The 21,022-nt window shown below is 50.9% G+C and overlaps 3 pseudogenes; all 3 read right to left on the bottom strand.

Moving 5' to 3' along the window:
- Positions 1 to 1,347: 1,347 nt before the first annotated feature.
- Positions 1,348 to 1,526, bottom strand: LOC149440215 (U2 spliceosomal RNA; annotated as a pseudogene).
- A 5,963-nt stretch (positions 1,527 to 7,489) lies between these two features.
- On the bottom strand, positions 7,490 to 7,661 carry LOC149440216 (U2 spliceosomal RNA; annotated as a pseudogene).
- Positions 7,662 to 13,487: 5,826 nt separating this feature from the next.
- LOC149440217 (U2 spliceosomal RNA) lies at positions 13,488 to 13,690 on the bottom strand (annotated as a pseudogene).
- Positions 13,691 to 21,022: the final 7,332 nt, after the last annotated feature.

Below are 21,022 nucleotides of genomic sequence, written 5' to 3' on the forward strand. Positions count from 1 at the left end.
GATAAACGAAAGGCCCACCATCAAAGGATCATCCGCTTTCTCTCGGCTCCTCTGCAAACACGTCTGCATCTCAGCAATCCGGAAGAAGGTCAAATCGAAGAAGCCGCTGGAAGGAAAGGCCTGCACGCAATACAACGAATCCAGAGGCATCCCCAACAGGTCCATCACCACCTTCTTCTGTACATGAAACAGACCGCAGTCCCCACGTCTCTCCTCACGGACATACATCCGAACGGTGTTTGGTGCATCAGAAGGAATATGCGCCATCAGATCAAAAACCGAAGCATCCCCCGCCCCAAAGGGTAGGTTCCGCCCGGCGATCGCAACTCACAGCTTTCGAGGAGCGCCACCCCCAATAGCAGCAGGCAGGGCTTGGTGTACCCCGCCAGGCCGAGGGCGCTGGTCCTCTACTAGCTTAGCCTCTCAGCTACAACCACAAAGTGATCGCAGCCAAAAGGCCGAGAAGCGATAACCAGAAACTCGGGCCTACCCGAGGGCCGCCCGAGCGGGCAGAGGGGACGTGATCGCTGAGAGCTCCACGGGCCGGAGGGGGCCCCCTCCTCCACAGGGCTCTTCCAGGTAGCTGGGGGCTGCCAAAAGGCTTCACACCTCTGGCCCAGGGCCTGGCTCTCCTGCCTCCACTCCACTCCCTCCCTGGACACTTGGCTTCCATCCCCTGGGCCCAGTCTGCACAAGTGGGCACCAGCAGGCGCTGCAGGTTTGGGGAGAAATCAGCACGGTCGTTTGCATGGCCCCGCCTCTAGGGCGACGCGGGCAAGGCGGGCAACTAGAGGGAGACACAGGCCTTGGCATGGCAGGCATCCGTGCGGCAGCTCGAGCGTCCCAGAGTCGAGCTGAGCAGCAGCTCTCTCCTCTCGGGTTGCTGCCGACAGGCTTCCAGGCAGGCCTCCCTCCTCCTTCTGACTCTCCTCGCTTCTTTTCAGGCCATCGGGCACGTCGTCCCATCCAGGCAGGCCGAGCAAGAATGAAAGAAAGTGACACCGACCAAACAAAAGCACACAGACACACCCGGGGTTAAAAACACCTTTAATGGAATGAAGCTTTTCACACCTCATTAAGAGTTATCAGCAACAAACACAGATAAGGCACAATGAGGAGGAGGAGGAGGAGGACAACAACAATAACAACACACAACACAATGAAGCAAGCAGGCTGCCGTCTGGTCTGCAGCAGCCAAGGCCAAGGCTGGTTGGGACCACTGGGATGGGCCTCGCTCACTCCCCTCACAGGTGTGACCTTGTGCCCTTTCCTTTCCTTCTTGGGGAAAGAAAGGAGAGTGACTTGTAGTCGTCGTTTTTCTTCGTCTGCTTTTGGAAAACCGCATAAGAGGGGTGCACCGGTCCTGGAGGTACTGCAATACCAGGTCGATGCGTGGAGTGGACAGAGCAAGCTCTTCTTCCATCTCCCTGTTCTAAAAATCCATTTAATATATGGTCCCCAGATAGGGGACGTATCAGATATTAAACTGATAAGAACGGATTTTTTTTTTTTTTTCCATCAGTTATGACTGCGATAACCTCCATAGATACCTTCATCAACCCAAGGGTCTAAAGTCGCAGTAATCACATCATTGGAAAATAGGACTCAAACAAAACACATTTAACAAACAACCAAGCGACTCCATTCCTCCACCTTCCACATCTTTACAGCCTCCTCCCTCCCCACCCTATGCACATCAAACATATACACCGTATACAGCCTAGCCAGGATCAATTTAGCCACATTCTCAGGCGTCAGTTCCTCCTTCCTAAAAACCAAAAGGTTCCGAGCATCCTAAATAGCTTCCCTAAAGATCACAGCAAAGATCCATGAGACTCTCACATTTCCACCTGCCACCCATGCTGACGTAAATAAGCGGGAATCCAAGATCTTCTGATCCAAAACTGTCCAACGAAAAGAACGAAAAATCTCACGCACCTTCACCGTAAAGGGGCAAAAGAAAAACAAATGATGCAAATATTCAGGACTTCCACAACCTTCTCTTGGACACTGTTCCGTTCTACACAAATCCCGTCTCTTTTGAAAGACCCTGGTTGGGAGACACCCCTGCAACGTCATCCAGGTGATGTCCCTCTGCCTACCAAAAACACCAACTTCCCTCAGTCTCCTCCACGTCGAGGCAGCCTGGGATGACTTCAGACCATTTATGGGATACATCACCTCCAAACCTTCCAATCTCCGAAGTATCAAACCTTTTTCCAACTCCTCAAGCCCAAGATCTTCCACTTTCAATTGCTTCCTAATCACTTCCAAAACAAGGTAGAAAGGGGCCACCACAAAAGCCCACGGCCGAGTAAGATCTTTCTGGATCCACTTCCAGCGCACGAATTTCCAGCCGCCCAAATATCTTGCCATAAAAGCAGCTCTACTGCCTCCATACAATATCTTCTTCACCAACAGCAGGTAATGAAGTCTAAGGAAGCGATCCACATTGGGGAAACCAAGCCCCCCCTTGTCTTCCCCCTTCATCAGCACCTCCCGAGCCACTTTTTCCATCCGCGCTCCCCACAGAAAGAGGAAGAGCTGCCTTGTGATCTTTTTCACCCACCGCTGCTTGGGGGGGAAAACCACACAAAGATACAACAACGGCAAAATAACCGCTTTAAATACCAAAATTTTCCCTTTGAAAGAAAGGTCATGCAGTTTCCAAAAGGCCAATTTATTCGCCACCTTTTTCTCCATTATCTCATAACTGGCCGCTCCACCCAAAACACCATCAAAATGCAGCCCCAATATCTTCACCTCTTCCACCACCTGAATCCCATCCACTTTTACTTGTATTGCATGACAGAGCTGGCTTTTCTTCCAGTTCACAGCCATCCCTGCCATACCACAAAAAATTCTCAGGTGTAAACCCACTCTGTCCAAATCTCGCTGGGACGTAGCCACCAATACAATGTCGTCCATGTAGGCCAGGGACTTAACAGCCTGTCCCCAGCTCCCAGGAACCAGAAAACCTTGAACAGCCTTATCACGCTGTATACTTTGAAGCAACGGTTCCACCACAGAGATAAAAGCCAGAGGCGACATAGGACATCCTTGCCTCACTCCCGATCGTATTGGGAAAGGCTCACACAAAGATCCATTGACCAGGACCTGGCTAGTGATACCCTGATACAAACCCTTCACCGCCTTCATCATCCCAGGCGGGAAACCCATGCTGAGCAAGACCTGCCACAGGAAGTCATGAGACACTCTGTCAAAAGCCTTCTCCAATTCAATGCTTTCCACAATCAGCGGGCTGTTGTGGGATCTCGCATAAAAAATTATGTCCCTCAAAAGTGTCAAGTTTTCCGCAATCCTCCTTCCAGGGACCGCGCACACCTGATGTTCCCCCACTGTCTTGTCAACAACATCCTCTTATCCGATTCGCAATCACCTTAGCCAGGATTTTATAGTCAGCATTCAGCAGGGTGATCGGCCTCCAATTCCGCGTGTCTTTAGCATCACCACCTTTAGGCAGCAAAGTAATCACCCCTTCTTTCATAGAGTTGCTCAGCATACCCATCTCAAAGGCATACCTCACCACTTCACAAACTTTTTTTCCAATAATGTGCCACAGTTTTGCGTAGAATTCCACCGGCAAGCCGTCTTTACCTGGCGTTTTAGCACTGGCCATTCCCTTCATAGCCCGAACAACCTCCTCCTCCTTCACCAAACTTCCAAGCAGATCGACCTCCTCAGCCACCAAATTACCTTTAACCACTTCACAATAGTCCTCCACCTCCATTCTATTAACCTTATGCTTACCTTCAAACAAATCCGCATAAAAGGACCTCACCACCTTCACAACTCCCTCACCTTCCACCACTCCCTCCGGTCCATACACTGACACCAGGGCCTCCCTCCTCCTCACCACCTTCTTGAAAAAGAACCGGGTACATTTCTCATCCTCCCCTAAATGTTGCACCCTGGATTGATATATGATCTTTCTCCCCCGGTCTTGTAACCTTTTCTTCCTGTCCTCCTTTACTTTAGCCAGTTCAGCTCCCACCTCCACCCCTATAGCTTGTAGCTTATACAATGTGTGCAGCCGAACCACCAAATCTCCCTCCTTCCTCCTCTCTTCTCTTGCCAGCCGCACACTCCAATTAGTGAAGAAACCCTTTATCCTAAATTTAGCCCAATCCCACCACACAAGCGGGTCGGGGAAAAAATTCTTCCTGTGTACCAAGTACTTGAAAAAAGACCCAAAGCCCTGAAGCACCCTTTCCTCCTCCAAAAGCTTCACATTAAGCTTCCATACCCCACGACCATAATTAAACTTAGAACCTCCTTCCACCTCCACTCTCACCATCTTATGGTCTTAGAAAACAACCCCCTCAGTCCAGTATTTCACTGGGACCATGTCCTCGGAGGCCAACACGAAGTCAATACGGGATTTGACTGTCCCCTTGTCAGAAAAAAAGGTGAAATTGTCTCCGCCACTTGCCATTGCTTTCCCAACATCAATAAACTGAAAATCCGAAATCAAATTGTTCAGCAAAACAGAAGTGCTGTCCAGGGCAGTTTCAGACCTTCCCACCCTATCCTCCACACTTCTAATGCAGTTCAGGTCACCAACCACCACCGTGGGACTCCTCCCCGGTAAATATAACATAAGGGTTTCAAGAAATTCTTGCCGCTCCTTCCTACTCGTAGGAGCATAGCAATTAAAGAGGCGGAATTCAAAATCAAAGTGGCGCAAGTGCACCATTAACAATCTCCCAGGTATAATCACCGTGTAACTCAGGAGCTTGCAATTTGCATTTTTTAGTAAAACTCCCACCCCCTCATTCCTATTCATACACGCTGCCGACCAGACTGCATCACCAAAAGCCCACTCCTCCCTCCTTGGTGCATGGCTCAGCATACACTCCTGTATACAAATGACATCACTTGTCAGCCCAGGTCTTGAAGCACCGCCGCTCTCCTAACTGAGGAGCCAATGCCCCTCACATTCACAGAGGCGATAGCAATCATTGGTCAAATATTAATGATATGCAGCAGACCCATAATCCTTCACAGTCACAGCAGACCCCTATGTGTACCTCCTTTCTCTCTTCTGCGGACAGTGTCATCATCCGACTCTTCGGATTCAGACACCATCAAGTCACCCGCAATCATGAGACCCGTTCCTGAACAGACCAAGCCATATGGGATGTCGGGTCCGATCTCCAACCTGCTTTTTTTTAAACACCTTCTCCTCGTCACTCCCTTCTCTCATCCTCTCCCGTTGACCGGCCGTGAGGGGGCGGTCCGATCTGCCAGTCATCTCCACCTCCTCCTCCTCGTCAGACTCCTCCGGATCTCCCACCTCCATCACAGCTTCCACGCCCCACTCTTTCACTGCAGACTCCACCTCCTCCCCCTCCAGCACCGCCCGAAGGGTTGCGTCACTCATACTGCCGCTCGGCGTCTCCACGCCCACAGATTCGGAGCCGGCGCCATCTTTAACCGGCAAGTATACATGTACCGGCTTTCTGACCACGCCACTCCGTACCAACACACTCTCACTCCGCTGCCGCACATCTCCACTCTGCACCTTCACACATGCGGGCTTGGCAGAGCCAGCCGCGGCACCAGTACCGCTAGTGGAAAATGAACTTTCAAACAAGGAAACCTCCACCCTGCTCTCTGCAGTGTCCACCCCTCCCCCCTCCACCTCCCGTTCCTCCCGGCCCTTGCTGTCCTGCTCCTCAGTTGAGGACTGCAGGCTCACAGTCTGCCTCACAGCAGAGAGATTCCTACCCCCTGCCACATCCGCATAAGAAAAAACCCTGCAGTGTTTAGCCCGCGGGCAGTCCCTTGCCCTATGAGCGGCCACTCCACACAAATCACACACTGTGGGTTTGGTGCAATGAGCTGCCTGGTGTCCCACCTCCCCACAAACCCTGCAGCACATTCCAACAGTACAGTCCTCTTTAGTATGTCCATAACGGAAGCATTGTCTGCAATACTTGGGTTGCCCCACATAGAAGAGGGAGCAGCGGTTCCCCGCTATGCTAAAGAAAGCAGGAGGGTGACTGATCCCCCCATAAGCCTCAGGGTCCTCCTTAAAACGCACTTTAAATTTTATTTTACTGCGATAAACCCCAAATGAGTTCTGCAACTTGTCCCCCACGCCCACATCCTCACAATAACGCCTCATAAACACTCTAATCAGTTCAGTCTCCAAAAAAGGGTTATAAAGGTGAACAGTCACATACTTGACTCCTGGGTTAAACAGCAGTTCAACGGTTAACTTTTTCAGTAGGGGCACGTCCTGGAATTTTTTTACGCGTACATTCTCAAACACCTCCAGGCATGTCCGCTCAGAAAAAAAGGAAATGTCGTAAGTTCCTGTACCCGGGAAATCTTGCAACGCAAATAGATCACTTACCCCCACATTAAGGATCTCGCCCAATACGTCCACGATCACTTCCTTCAAACCGACCTCAGTCCTGAAAGCTGGCTTCACCAGAAAATGGATAGTGTTGCGCACCTCCCGCCGCGCCATAACGTGCAGATCAGAACACATCTCACCAGTCGCCCTCTCTTACACCGGGGAACCCCACAAGGAGAACCCCGGCAAAACCAAAAGTCCAGACCCTGCGATAGTACGCTTGGTCTGAGCCAAAAGGCCGAGAAGCGATAACCGGAAACTCGGGCCTACCCGAGGGCCGCCCGAGCGGGCAGAGGGGACGTGATCGCTGAGAGCTCCACGGGCCAGAGGGGGGCCCCCTCCTCCGCAGGGCTCTTCCAGGTAGCTGGGGGCTGCCAAAAGGCTTCACACCTCTGGCCCAGGGCCTGGCTCTCCTGCCTCCACTCCACTCCCTCCCTGGACACTTGGCTTCCATCCCCTGGGCCCAGTCTGCACAAGTGGGCACCAGCAGGCGCTGCAGGTTTGGGGAGAAATCAGCACGGTCGTTTGCATGGCCCCGCCTCTAGGGCGATGCGGGCCACTAGAGGGAGACACAGGCCTTGGCATGGCAGGCATCCGTGCGGCAGCTCGAGCGTCCCAGGGTCGAGCTGAGCAGCAGCTCTCTCCTCTCGGGTTGCTGCCGACAGGCTTCCAGGCAGGCCTCCCTCCTCCTTCTGACTCTCCTCGCTTCTTTTCAGGCCATCGGGCACGTCTTCCCATCCAGGCAGGCCCAGCAAGAATGAAAGAAAGTGACACGGACCAAACAAAAGCACACAGGCACACCCGGGGTTAAAAACACCTTTTAATGGAATGAAGCTTTTCACACCTCATTAAGAGTTATCAGCAACAAACACAGATAAGGCACAATGAGGACAACAACAATAACACACAACACAATGAAGCCAGCAGGCTGCCGTCTGGTCTGCAGGAGCCAAGGCCAAGGCTGGTTGGGACCACTGGGATGGGCCTCACTCACTCCCATCACAGTTGTGACCTTGTGCCCTTTCCTTTCCTTCTTGGGGAAAAGAAAGGAGAGTGACTGCTTGTCTTGTCATTTTCTTGGTCTGCTGTTGGAAAACCGCATAAGAGGGGTGCACCGGTCCTGGAGGTACTGCAATACCAGGTCGATGCGTGGAGTGGACAGAGCAAGCTCTTCTTCCATCTCCCTGTTCTAAAAATCCATTTAATATATGGTCCCCAGATAGGGGACGTATCAGATATTAAACTGATAAGAACTGATTTAAAAAAAAAAATCGGTTACAACTGCAATTTACCATCATAGTCCTTCAACGACCAACAGGTCTAAGGCTGCAGTTAATCACATCATTGGAAAAGTACAAACATACAAAGAAAAAACATTCAATAAACAATCAACTGACTCCATTCCTCCACCTTCCACAACCTATCAGCCTCCACCCTCCCAACTCTATATACATCAAACATATAAGCAGTATACAATCTCGCCAGTATCAACTTAACTACGACTGGGGGTGCCAACTCCTCCTTCCTGAAAACCAACAAATTCCGGGCATCCCATATGGCCTCCCTAAAAATGGCTGAAAATATCCAGGAGGTCCTCACCTCCCCACCTGACACCCATGCAGATGTAAAGAACCGTGACTCCAGGATCCTCTGTCCCAACACAACTGACAAAGGACAAAAAATCCTACGCACTTGTGATGCAAACGGGCAAAAAAATGACTCAAATACTCAGGACCACCACATCCATCCCTAGGGCATTTCTCTGACCTACATAGGTCCCAACTTTTTTGGAAGACCCTAGTCGGAAGGCATCCTTGCAAGGTCATCCAGGTGACATCTCTCTGCCTATTATCCACCCCAACTTCCTTCATCCTTTTCCATACCAAAACAGACTGGGCCGAGCTGAGACCCGCCACAGAACACACGGTCTCCAAACCCTCCAGCCTCCTTAGAATCAATCCTTTAGTCATTTCAGCAAGTCCAAGATCCTCAACTTTCAACAGTTTCCTAATGGGTTCTAGACACAGATAGGCAGGGGCCACCACCAGAGCCCATGGCTTAGTCAAATCTTTCCTTCTCCACCCATTTCCATCTGACGAACTTCCACCCTCCTAAGTATCTCGCCATGAACGCTGCTTTGCTGCCACCGTATAGAATCTTTTTCACTAGTAGTAAATAATGGAGCTTAAGAAAAACATCCACATTGGGGAACCCGAGACCGCCTTTATCCTCCATCAAAACCTCCCGGCCGGCCTTCTCCATTTGTGATCCCCACAGAAACACAAAAAGCTCCCTCGTAATTTTCTGCACCCACTGGTTTTTCTAGGGGGCAGGACAACACACAGGTACATTATCAGTGGCAAAATAACTGCTTTTGATGACCAATATCTTTCCCCTCAAGGAGAGATCCCGCAATTTCCAAAAGCCAAGTTTGGCAGCCACCTTTGCAGACATAGCCTCAAAACTAGACTTCCCGTCAATCTTTCCATCAAACAGGATCCCCAAGATTTTAACCTCCTTCACCACCTGAATCCCATCAACTTTGACATGAATCTCCCGACCCAACTGACAGAGCTGACTCTTTTTCCAGTTTACACACATCCCCGCCATGCCACAAAAGATCTTAAGGTGCAATCCAACTCTATCCAGGTCTCTCTGTGACGTAGCCACCTTTACTATGTCATCCATGTATGCCAACGACTTCACTGCCTGTCCGCCACATCCGGGGACAAAGAAGCCCCTGCAGACCTTGTCCCGGTTAATGTTCTCTAGCAAGGGCTCTACCACTGCAATAAACGCCAAAGGGGACAGTGGGCAACCCTGCCTCACACCGGAGAGAACCGGAAAAGACTTGCACAGCCGGCCGTTCAACAAAACCTGGCTAGAGATATTATGGTACAACCCTTTCACAACTCTGACCATCCCAGGCGGGAGGCCCATACTGACAAACACTTGCCACAGATAAGCATGAGAGACCCTATCAAAGGCTTTCTGCAGGTCTATGCTCTCAACTATTAACGGACTGTTGTGTGAACGAGCATAAAATATCATATCCCGCAAAAGGGTAAAATTCTCAGCAATCCTCCTCTCGGGGACCGCACACACCTGGTGCTCCCCTATCAGTTTTCCCGCCACCTCCCTTATCCGATTTGCGATCAATTTAGCCACAACCTTATAATCTACGTTCAAAAGAGTAATCGGCCTCCAATTCCTCATGTCCTTGCTGTCACCTCCCTTTGGAATCAGGGTGATCACTCCCTCACTCATTGAACCGCTCAATCTTCCCTCCTCATATACACACCTCACCACCTCGCACACCACCTTCCCAATTATATGCCATAACTTCACATAAAATTCAGCCGGCAGACCGTCCTTACCCGGTGTCTTGTTGCAAGCCATGCCTTGTAGGGCAGCAAGGACCTCACCATCCACTACAGAGGCATCCAATTGATCAAACTCCTCCACCGTCAACCGCCTTTTAACTATATCACAGTACTCCTTCACTTCACCTTCATCCACTTTCCGCCCACCATCAAAAAGGCCAGCATAGAAGGACCGCTCCACCTCCTCTCCTTCCACCACACCCTGAGCACCATAAACAGAAGACAAAATTTCCCTCCTCTTCACCACTTTCTTAAAGAAATAACGCGTGCACTTCTCCCCCTCCAAGTGCTGTACCTTTTTTGAGCGATAAATAATCCGCCTCCCCCGCTCCTTCAAACTCTTCCTTCCTTCCTCCTTAACTTTCGCCATTTCAGCGTCCACCTCCACTCCTATAGACTGTAATTTATGAAGGGTCCGCAACCGTTCCACCAACTCCTCCTCCTTCCCTCTCTTGCGAACCGGATACCCCATTTGACAAAGAAACCCTTTATCCGAAATTTCATCCAGTCCCACCACTCCAAGTCAGAAAAATCATTTCTCCTACGTTCCAAGGATTTAAAAAAGGATTCAAAGTCATGTATCACTCTCTCCTCCTCCAGAAGCTTGACGTTTTAGCTTCCACAGCCCCCGGCCATATTTAACTTTAGTATTTACCTCCAAAACAACACTCCCCACTCTGTGGTCAGAAAAACTAACCCCTTGGGTTTTATAATGCACAGGAACCAGACCTTCCGAAATTAAAAAAATCTATACGGGACTTGACTGTCCCCTTATCGGAATAGAAAGTGAACTTGTCATTCTCTCCTGCAAGCTCCTTTCCAACATCCCGCAACTTATAATCCAAAATCAAATCATTTTAACATTGTGGAGGTACTATCCAAGGTAACCGTAGAACGACTCTCCCTGTCCTCCGTACTCCTCACACAATTCAGGTCTCCGACCACCACCGTGGGGAGCCTTCCAGGTAAGTGCAAAACCAGGGTCTCAAAGAAAATTTGACGTTCCCTCCTATTCGTGGGCGCGCAACAGTTAAAGAGACGAAATTCCACATCAAGAAAGCGCATCTGTAGTTGCAGCAGCCTCCCAGGGATTAACACCTTATAGCTCAGGATCCTAGCATGGTCTCCCTTCAATAAAACCCCCACTCCTTCATTCTTACTCGCACAAGCAGCAGACCACACAGAGTCCCCAAAAGTCCACTCTTCCCGCTTGGGTACATGATGTAACATACACTCCTGCACACAGATCAAATCGCAGGCCATGCTACCCAACTCCTGAAAAACAGATGCCCTTCTAACGGAGGAGCCAATACCCCTCACATTCAAGGAAGCAATCTTCACCATGGGAAGGTATTAAAATCCTGGCAGACATCAACCCAGACTCGCAGCATCCCATCATGACCTCCTCTACACTCTCTCCTGCGGACGGTTTCCTCATCTGACACATCAGACTCTGACACCATCAAGTCTCTGGCTATGACAAGGTCTGCACCCAAGCAAATCGATCCAAAAGGACTGTCAGGACCAATTTCTATTCTGCTCCTCTTTAAACGACTCTCATCCTCACTGTCCTCCCGCTGACCAGCCGTGGGCGGACGATCCGTCCCTGCTATTACCTCCTCCTCCAGCACGTCAGACTGACCCGGACCCTCCACCTCCATCTCGTTCTCACTCCATCTCGTTCTCACTCCATACCCGGATCTTAGACTCAGCCTCCGCCCCCTCCAGCACTGCCCGCAGAGTCTCGTCACTCACACCGCCCAACGCTCCAACTTCCACGTCACTCCTCACAGCCCACTCAAACACAGCCACGCTCACCTTCTCCCATGCACAGCGCTTAGGCAGACCTTTCAAAGCAACCGGACTGTCAGCACTCACCGTTCCTGTGAGGGGCTGGCTTCCAGACGCTGACACCACCACCCCGCTCTCCACAGCGCCCATCCCTCCCCCCGCCTCCTCCCGCTCCTTGCTGTCCTGCTCCTCAGTTGAGGACGGCAAGCTCACAGTCTGCCTAGCTGCAGAGAGCTTCCTCCCCCCAGCAATGTCCGCATATGAGTACATTCGGCAGTCCTTGGCTTTCGGGCAGTCCCTAGCCCTATGTGACGCCACACCACATAAGTCACATACAATGGGCTTGGGGCAATTAGCAACCTGGTGTTCCTCCGACCCACAGGCTCTGCAGCACATCGCAGCAGCACAGTCCTCCTTAACGTGCCCATATTTGAAACACTGCCGACAATACTTTGGCTGGCCCACATAAAAAAGGGAGCAGCGGGCGGATGGCTAATCCCCCCCCATAAGCATTTGAATCCTCCCGAAACCTCAGTTTGAATTTAATTTTGCTGCGGTAAATCCCATAGGAATTGTTCAGCTTGGCCCCCATGCGGACCTCCACACAATACCGTTTCAAAAACACCCGAATAAGTTCAGTCTCCAAAAAGGGGTTGTACAAATGCACAGTCACATACCGCACTCCAGGATTAAACATCAACTCCGCAGTTATTTTCTTCAATAAAGGTACATCCTGAAAGTTTTTCAAACGCACATTTTCAAACGCATCCAAACATGTCCGCTCCGAGAGAAAAGAAACATCATAAGTTCCAGTACCTGGGAAGTCTTGCAGAGCAAATATCTCACTTACCCCAACATTGAGGATCTCGCCCAAAACGTCCACGATAATCTCCTTCAGTCCAACTTCAGTTCTGTATGCTGGCTTAACCAGAAATCTAATAGTGTTCCGCACTTCCCGACGCGCCATGGTAATGAACCGGTCAAATATGTCCACCAATTCGCCTTCCGTTAACCCAGGGAACCCCCAAAGGAGAACCCTGGTGAAACCCAATGACCAAAACCGTACGACAGTACGCTTGGTCTTAGCCAAAAGGCCGAGAAGCGATAACCGGAAACTCGGGCCTACCCGAGGGCTGCCCGAGCGGGCCGAGGGGACGTGCTCGCTAAGAGCTCCACGGGCCGGAGGGGGCCCTACTCCTCCGCAGAGGTCTTCCAAGTGGCTGGGGCTGCCCAAATTCACACCTGTGGCCCAGGGCCTGGCTCTCTTGCCTCCACTCCCTCCCTGGACACTTGGCTGCCATCCCCTGGGCCCAGTCTGCTCCTCCTCTAGCCCAAGTGGGCACCAGCAGGTGCTGCTGGTTTGAGGAGAAATCAGCACGGTCGTTTGCATGGCCCCGCCTCTAGGGCTACGCGGGCGAGGCGGGCCACTAGAGGGAGACACAGGCCTTGGCATGGCATCCGTGCGGCAGCTCGAGCGTCCCAGAGTCAAGCTGAGTAGCAGCTCTCTCGGGTTGCTGCCGACAGGCTTCCAGGCAGGCCTCCCTACTTCTTCGGACGTGCTGAAAGCTAGGCTTCCCAGCCAGCTGACTTCCTGCTTTCCTTCGGACGGAGAGACAGAGAGCTTGCTGACTCTCCTCGCTTCTTTACAGGCCATCGGGCACGTCGTCCCATCCAGGCAAGCCGAGCAAGAATGCAGATAAGGCACAACAACAATAACACACAACACAATGAGGCCAGCAAGCAGGCTGCCATCTGGTCTGCAGGAGCAAGGCCAAGGCTGGTTGGGACCACTGGGATGGGCCTCACTCACTCCCCTCACAGGTGTGACCTTGTGCCCTTTCCTTTCCTTCTTGGGGAAAGAAAGAAAGGAGAGTGACTTGCTGTAGTCGTCGTCGTGTTTCTTGGTCTGCTTTTGGAAAACTGCATAAGAGGGGTGCACCGGTCCTGGAGGTACTGCAATACCAGGTCGATGCATGGAGTGGACAGAGCAAGCTCTTCTTCCATCTCCATGTTCTAAATATCCATTTTAATATATGGTCCCCAGATAGGGGACATATCAGAAATTTAAACTGAAGTTTTTTTTTTTTTTTTTAAATATACCTTATTTTTTACATAAGTATAAAAAAATTATACTTTTAGTTGGTATATCTCACCCTGTACTGCGACGCAGCGCTTAACACACCACATTACAATACAGTTCCAGTCATACAATAAATACATACAATAGATAAACTCAGTGGTTTGATGTGCATGATAGACTTTCCCAGACCATCACATCATGCATGACGCCTCTTACCCCGAGACTGTTTGTTTGTGGCCCCCTTGGTTACCACAAGAGGCGCCACCACATAATAAACATAGCAGGCATAAACTTTTCAGAAAAAACCTAATTCAAACTCAAACAAGCATCGGGTTTGTGGGGGGGGGGAGGGGGTTCACAGGCCCAAAGCTTTATTGATGGGACAAAGACATGCAAGGGGGAGTAGGGAGAAGGGGGAGACCTTCAGAGTTCGTCTTCCTCAAAGTCCAAGTTAGTCTCTGAGCAGACTGAGGATCAGTCTGCAGCAGTCCTCGATGGACATCCTCTCCTGCTGGTGGATGAGGCACTTCCTGGTGCACCATAAAGCATCCTTAAAACACAGCACCCGCCAGGTGCTGTCAATGTCCTCCAGGGTAAAAGTCCCACAGAATAGTCCATTCAACACCCCAAAGTGTGTGATGGCTGTCTGTGGCACAAAGTCTTTTGTGCCACAGTTCTGGTTCTGGTTCCAAGGCCCTCAACGGGTCCTGAGCAAAAGAGCATTCCCAGAAAACGTGCTGAGCAGTTTCCTCGTTGATGATGCAAAAAGGGCAATGTCTGTATTTGCTCAGGTTCCTGGCATGCATAAATGTCTTGAGTGGCAACCCACCCTTGGATTGCCATCCATGCCAGGTCCTTGTGCCTGTTGGTGAGTCCCTTTTTTTGAAGAAACATTCCCCCAGACCACCTTGCAGGTGTCTGATGGCAGGCCTGGAACAGACTCCAAAATGTCATTTGCTCTGAGTTTGTAGATAGTTTTCAGTTTCCACAAGTCAGGCTTGACTCCCTGTAGCCCCTGCTCCTTGATAAACTTAAAGGTGTCCAGGTAGTACCAAGGATTGTCCCAGTTGTAGGGGATGGAACTGTCCCATCCAAGGGACCTCCAGAGGGGCAAAAGGAAGAAGTGTGACATTGCGTTTCTGCCAGAATCCATATTCCTTTTTCGGTAAGGTCCTGAGGATGCAGTTGAAGGCAAAGAACACCCTCAGTTGGGTGGCAATGTCGGGCACGCCCTTGCCGCCCTTGCAGGGTTCCTTGAACATGACTGCCAGCTTCACTCTGTCCATCTTGGAGCCCCAGATGAAGTGAAACACCGCCCTGGTGATGGCCTTGCAGGTGTTGACACGTGGGGGCCAGGCCTGGGTGAGGTACTGTAACACAGGGAGAATCTCGCTGTGGAGTACCAGTGTCTTCCCTTCGATGGTAAGGTCTCTGAGGCTCCGAAGTCCAAACTTTTGTCTCATCTTTGACAGTCTCTCCTCCCAAGACTTTAGGGCTGCGCCCTCAGCACCAAACCAAACTCCAAGGATTTTGATGAAGTCTGTCTTGATGCCGAAGGGCATGGATGCAGAAGAAGGCAGGAACCACTTTCCAAAGAGCATGACCTAGCATGAGTAGTTCACGGAGCCGCGTCCCACGGCGTCCTGCAGGGAAGCCTCCGCATTCACCTCCCGGAGCAGCTTCGAGGTGGCATCAAGTTTAGCGTACATGCTGGAGCTGCGCCCGTCCTCTATCGGACAGTTAAAATCACTGCCGATCACTACTGTTCTCGTTGTGACGAGTTGCGCCCGCAGGGTCTGGAAAAGCTCCAGCCGCGCGTTCTTCTCTGGGGAGGCATACACGTTGATGAGCCTAACTGGCTCTCCCGCCCACGAGCCGTCTATGACCAAGAGGCAGCCACAGACGAGCTCATGGACGAAGTCAACAGTGAAACGACCTCCCTTGACAAGAACCACTACCCCTGCAGACTTGCAATCGCCACCCCCAGACCAGTAGGAGGGACCGTGGGTCCACTGGGAGGACAAATGAGTGTACCTCCTCAGAGGGGGAAGGGCACACTCCTGAAGCATGTAGACATCACTCTGCTGCGAGGAAAGAAAGGTCAGCACCGTCTGCCTCCTAGACGCATCCTTGATGCTCCTCACATTAATGGAAAAGATAGAGATCTCAGCCATCATGGTAAGGAGATGAAGGGGTTAGTTGGCAGGGGCTGTACTTACCTCCCCTGGAGGGGGGGGCCTCTGCAGCCTGACTGGTGTCCTGGCTCAGTCCTATCTGGTTGAGGACCTCGTTGAGGACTTCATTGAAGTCGGTGGAGAGGTCTGGTTCCGACCGGGTCAGAGCCATCTCTTCTTCCACCTCCTCCTCCTCCAGTGTGTCGAGGTCCTCTCCCACGGGGTCAGGGCCTGCGGCATTGTGGAGGAGGAGGGATCCTCTGCCGCCGGGCTGGCCTGCTCCTTCTTCCGGTTCCCCGCCGCAGAGCTGCTGGCGGGGGCGGGAGGGACAAGGGCCGGGAAATCCTCCTGTGAGGACAGGTCAGGGGGGGTTAGGCAGGGCCAGGGGGGAGGGGAGGGGCGGGGGGGCGGCCTCAGATACTGGAGGGGTAGGGAGGGTTGGGGGTTCCTTTTTTACCTTGGTCCTTCTGGGGTTTCGGTGGTGGTGGCTATGGTCTAGCGGTGCCCTTGCTCAGAGCTCCCGCATATGTTCTGCTTCTCTCGGGGCAGTACTTGTAGACGTGCTCTGACCGTCCACAAAGGTTGCAGGTTTTGGACCTCGGGCAATCCTTTGTCTCATGACCCGCAGCCCGGCATTACCTACAAGAAAGCACATGGCAATCCTTACCCTCGTGCCCCTGCTGTCCGCACCTGCGGCAGGTCTGGGGTTGATCCAGGTAATGAAGGAGTCGTGCGGATGCTCCCAGGGAGAAGCACTGTTGCAGGTGTTGGAGGTCTCCAGAGGGTCGATCTCTCATCAACCTGCAAAACACAGCCCACTTACCTGTCCAGAAGCCGTTTGCATCCAGTATCCGGACTGGGTCCTTCAACACGACGCAGAACCTCTGTAGGTAGGTGGCGATATCTCTTCCGGGGACCTGAGGGTTCCTCATGGAAACCGTAATCCGCCTTTCATCCCTTTTTGAATGGGAGAGTTGCAGCAAAGCTGCGGAAAGGGGAATCCGGCCCAGAGGTCTTCACTTGTTCCCAATATCTTCTACAGACCTGTAGAGATGTAAAGGTTACATAGAAGATACCTTTCACGAAGGACTGCACCGACAGGGCCTCTGCCTTGCTGAATCCTTGTTCCAGGATCATCTTCTTGCCGAAGACTTCCGGGGTCATGTCCGGGACTCTGCCTTCCACCTCCTTCAGCCGCAGCACGACTGTCTGCTTCATCCAGGGCTCCAGGGAGGGGAGTCCTTCTGCAGGGCCAGTGCGTTCTGAGGTGGAGGGGGCTTCTCCCGGGGTCGCGGCGGTCAGCGGCTTCTTGGCGGTTTGCTTCTTCCCCATCTTGTCGTCGAGGAGTTTTGCTCAGGAGGGCTTCCAAAGGTCTTGAGCGGATTCCTTCTCCTTCTTCCTCAGCGTCTTCACTCTTGCTTAGCCTTTGAAAAGGCTATTTGGCGTCTACTGCCCGGAGTTAGTAACGCAGAGTGGGGAGGGGGGAAGATCACAAACTCGTTCTGTGTGGGGGCTAAGCCTCAAACCCAGTAGCAGCAGGCAGGTGAAGCCGAATTGAATCGACGATCCTACCAGGCCGAGTAGAGGGTACCCCACACAGACCAAATGGCTGGGATAGATACAAGTGTTTCTCAATGTCCTAGCTGGAAGCAGGGACACCCCTAAAGGCAAGGTCGATTTTTTTTTTTTTTTTTTTTTGCCTCTCAGACTGAATCACATCCCCAGCTTCATACTGTCATCCACCGGTTGGTGTTCCTTGCATCATTGCGGCAAAAATTGTATATCATAAAAAGGTATAAAAAAACACATCACAAAACGTTCCCCACCGCTAACCCCCCCCCACATTCCACAACCCATCTGCCTCCCCCTCCCCCAACCTCCTCCTTTCCAATACCAATACAGAACTTAACTTTGCCACACACCACTTCACACTCCTCTTCAGTCAACACCATCTTCCTCCATACACTGCACAACGTGCTTCCTACACAACTTCTTTAATCACAGCCGACACGATATACATTTTCCTCCTTACATTACCATCACCATCCGCCAACCCCAACACACCAGATTCAAATGTAAGTCTCTTCACCCCCACCACTCTCCGTACAAAGCCCTCCAACTGCCTCCATATCTTTTTCACAAAAGCACATTCCCAAAAAACGTGCCTCTCCATCTCCCAACCTCCACATCCCTCTCTCGGGCACCTGTCACTCCGCACGAGATCTCGAGCCTTCAAAAACGCCAATGTAAGCAAGCAGTTGTGTAAGGTCAACCATACAATCTCCTTTTGCCTATTGGTCACCCCCTTAAATGCAAGATTCTTCCAGCAAGTTTCCGCTAGCCTGGTACTCAACCCATTGATATTTGTTACCACCTCCCCTCTCCTCAGCCACTTCCACAGTACCTCCTTCTTAACTGCTCCAGGCCCAAGCTTCCCCAACTCATTTTGCTCATAAAACACCTTCATCCCTAGGTAGTAAGCAGGTGATACCAATGACCATGGTCTCTTTAAATTGCGTCCACACCAACCCCATTTTACAGTTGTCCATCCAATCAGAAACCTCATCAAACCAGCAACCTTCCCTCCACCAATAAAGGCTTTGTAGTGCGTCAGCCACCACTGCACTATCAAATATCGTTCCAAATCAGGGAAATCATGCCCGCCTAGTACCATTGGCTTCATGACCGTTTCCCTAGAAAGTCTCTCCATTTTGGCCCCCCAGAAAAAGTAAACATCAACCTCCTTCATTTTCTGTAGCAATCTTTTATTAGGTGCCAAAATGACTACAAAGTAGACCAGCAGCGGAAGAATCACTGCCTTTACCACCAGAGTCTTCCCTGTCAAAGACAGCTTCCTCAATTTCCACAATTCCAACTTCTTTTGCACCCTTTCCACTCCTTCCTCCGCGTTCCTTTGTTCTGTTAAACTCCTGGAAAAAGACGCCCAACACCTTAATCTGTTCTACTTCCTCCACCTTCCCTCCTGCCACATCACAAGATCCACTCACAGCACAAACCTTGCTTTTCTCCCAGTTCACCTTCAAACCTGACATCGCCCCGAAGATGCTAAGCTGGAGTTCTGCTCTCCCAGAACTGCACAGGAATATTGTGTCATCCATATATCCCATAACCTTCACATGTTCCATATCACATCCTGGCGCGAACATCCCTTTAAAGGCCTTATCTTTTCTCACGTGTCGTAGCAGTGGCTCCATTACACAGATAAACAAGATGGGAGATAGCGGACATCCCTGTCTTACCCCCGAGTTGATTCTCACCGGATCAGTCAGATGACCATTGACCAGGACCCTACTGCAAATCCCTCTATACAGGCATTCCACCATCCCAATAAATTCTACTGGCATCCCCATATGCTTCAGGACCGCAAACAGGAAGGGGTGCGATACCTGGTCATAGGCCTTCTCCAGGTCAAATCCAGCTACTGCCAATGGCATATTTCTGCTCTGAGCATATTAGATAAAATCTCGTAATAAGATTAAATTGTCTGTTATCCTCCTTCCTGGTACCGCACAAGTCTGTCCTTCCTCCACCACCTTATCGATCACCCTACTCATTCTACCTGCCAGCAATTTAGCCAACAACTTGTAGTCACTGTTCAAAAGCGTGATAGGCCTCCAATTCTGCATCTCCCTCGGGTCCCCTTTCCTCATATAGATCATGGTAATCGCCCCCTCCCTCATAGTTTGAGACAATTCCTTATTTGCCATACAGAACCCCAATATTTCCACAATATGTCGTTTCAATATTTTCCAAAATCGCAGATAGAATTCGGCTGGGATACCATCCCCTCCAGGAATTTTGTTCTTCCTCATACCATCTAGAGCCTCCTCCACCTCCTTCTCAGAAATTGGATCTACAAGCCAGTCACCTTCTTCTTTGGCCACCCCACCTTCCAGGATTCCACAGTATTCAGCCACTTCCACCTCCAATCCTCCTCTTCCCCCACTATACAAATCAGCATAAAAATTTGCAATCACCTTAGCCATCCTTCCTCCTTGCACCTCCTCCTCCCCATCCAGCACAGAGCAGATCGCTCCCTTAGATCCAAAGGCCTTTTTAAAGAAGAACCGCGTAAAGCTCTCCCCCTTTTCTGCGTGTTCCACCTTCACCCTGAATATGATCCCATTTCCCCGTTCTCTTAGTTTATTTCGGATCTCCCGGACTTCCTTGATTTCCTCCTCCACCTCCAACCCCAGCCTTTTTGCATCTAAATAGGATCTTAATGAGGCTTCATTTCCCCTTCCTCCTAAAGAAGGCCCTAATCTGTATCTTCACCCAATCCCACCAGGACAATATGTTCTCAAAATCACATTTCCTCCGTACCATCCTCTCAAACAAGACTTCAAAATCCTCGCAGATCTCCTTCTCCAGTAAGGCACAGTTACACTTCCATACTCCTTTACGGAACCCCACTCCACACTCCAAATCCAAGGAACCGGTCAGCAAACCATGATCCGAAAAAAGAACCATCTCTACTTTATAATCCACCACCCTCACAGAAGCCGAGCAGAACATGAAATCTATTCTTGACCTCACAGTTCCTTTATCAAAAAAGAAAGTAAATGACACATCACTTCCCTCCACTTCCCTGGCTACATCTTGTAACCTAAAATCACTCAAGATTTCATTCAATAATTTAGATGACATGTCCACACCCCCTTCCTCCCTTTCACCTTGTCGTTCCTCCTTCCTCCGCACACAATTAAAGTCTCCCACCACCACTGTAGGCACTCTTCCTGGCAGACACAGTTTTAATGCTTCCAAGAAAGCCACTCTCTCTCTTATCAGCAGGTGCGTAGCCATTGATGACACGCACCTTCTTCCCATATACCTAAAGTACTGCCACCTGCAACCTTCCTGGGATCACATCATGCGAAATACACTGTATCTCCACATTCTTTATCAGGATACCCACCCTCTCACTCCGGGAGACAGACAGGAGACCAAACAGACGTCCCCAGTTTCCACTCCCCCTCCAAACCCCTCTCCACACCACATTCCTGAACACAGATCACATCTGCCTGCACACTGCTGAGGTATTGAAACACACTAGCCCGCCTCCACCCAGAAACAATACTGCGTACATTCACGGAACTAATCACAAACATCATTAGCAAAAAAGGAATTATCCTCGATTATACAAGCCATCACATCCATCATTGTTGCTCCATAAATTCCACGCCCCTTG

Source organism: Staurois parvus, unplaced genomic scaffold (genome assembly GCF_062004578.1).
Source record: "Staurois parvus isolate SC_StPar_1 unplaced genomic scaffold, SC_StPar_1.0 ptg001110l, whole genome shotgun sequence".
Lineage (NCBI taxonomy): Eukaryota > Metazoa > Chordata > Amphibia > Anura > Ranidae > Staurois > Staurois parvus.